Below are 1,805 nucleotides of genomic sequence, written 5' to 3'. Positions count from 1 at the left end.
CAGAAGTGTTTATGCAAACATGTCATTATAAAGAATAATTAACTTGTTTTATTTGAGGCATACTCTTTTGGGTTAGTTCAAGAGAGAAGGAGTCCGTTCTTCTGTTTTTAGATTAGAATGTAACTCCATTAAGTTTTTATCTTTTCAACTTTAATTAAATACCAGAAATTCAAACAAATTAAGCATAAAATTATTTTTTTTCATCATGTGGCATTAACTGATAATAACCTAAATTAAGCAGTGATTTATCTAACAGAACCAAACTGATAGAAAAAGTCTGAAATTTAGAAGAAATATAAAAAATATTAAGTTGTAATATAATAATATAAGCATTATAAGCCAAGAGGAAGAAGCCAAATTGGAAGTGGCAACAGCTTTATATCATCCCAAATCCCAACATATGAATGAAGCAGTGATTCGTAGTGAATAGGGTAAGGAAATCTATATAAATAACACGAGTGTTGTATAGCTCAGAATTCCAGTCCCTAAATATCCGTTGCCTATGTACTCATCGCAACACAGAAAACACAAGAGGGAATACACTATAGACCATAGACGTTGTGACGGTGCCAATGCAGAAGGGAAAAAATCGAGTAAATCACGAAGTGATACGTGACATGTCGTTAATGAAGTTAGTTATTTTTGTTTGAAAAAGATTTAATTAAAATATTTTTTTAAAAGTTGAGATGTAATTGATACTCTTTTGAAAACATATACTATAAACCAAGACGAGTACCGTTTGAATAATTAAAAAAAAAATTGAAATTGTATGTAAAGGTGTGTTCCCTGGGTGAGGTCGGGTACATATATAGTATTATGATGAAGAGAGAGAAGAGAAAGCGTAGGTGGAAGAGGTTGGAGCCGGCCTAAGAGGGGTAGGAGATAGGAGAAAAGTGAGAGAGAATTGAATATGTTGAATAGGTAACGGTTTTAGAAATGCAAAGCAAAGGAAGAAAGTGAGAGTGTTTAGTATAGATTTGTATGTACATATATATGATGGCATACAGCTATATGGATGGAGGAGTGTTGCAGAGATAGCAGCTTTATAAGAAAGGGAGAGATGGGATATGGCATGTTGTAGCAGTCACGAGTTTCTGCTCTTCCTCTGCTGCTACTACTACTAGTGCTGCTAATAGGGATCAAACCCCAAAATTCATGTTGATTCAGTCCCTGTCATCTCCATGCAACAGAATTTGATGTAACTTGTCGCCCTTTAAACTACCTTCCTTCCACTGCATCTTAAACTCTCTCTATACTTCTTTATTTTGTGGGTGTATTTAAATATGTGTTCAGGGAATTGATTTTATTTTAAGTAAGAAAATCGATTTTAGTTGATGATTTAATTAGAAAAAGTTGTTTTTTCTATCTTAAATTTTATTTCACAGAACATTCAATTAGTTTATGAACATGAATGAATTGATTTTAGAAATTGATTTTAATTGTCTCCGACATGAATCCAAAAATGCACTAACTCGTAAAGTTAAAATCCTCATTCATTTTGTTTTTAACGTAAGAAAATAAAAGTATTTCATGTGTCTTTGTACTGCTCTCTATTTCACATTTCTTCTGTTTCTTTTGTTTTTAACGTAACAAAATAAAAGTATTTCATGTGTCTTTGTAATCCTCTCTATTTCACATTTCTTCAATTTCAGGAACTATAACAAACAGTCTACAGAGAATATATAACATCTATTTCTTAAACTTGGTGTGGGAAATTATCTTTCCTCTCATTATAAATTAGGTCTGTACAAATTTGGTGAGATTATTTGTGAATAAATTTTGAGTATTTTATTTTATTTGCATAA

The sequence above is a fragment of the Vigna unguiculata genome, chromosome 4 (genome assembly GCF_004118075.2).
Source record: "Vigna unguiculata cultivar IT97K-499-35 chromosome 4, ASM411807v1, whole genome shotgun sequence".
Classification (NCBI taxonomy): Eukaryota; Viridiplantae; Streptophyta; class Magnoliopsida; order Fabales; family Fabaceae; genus Vigna; species Vigna unguiculata.
Note: the sequence above shows the minus strand (reverse complement) of the source record.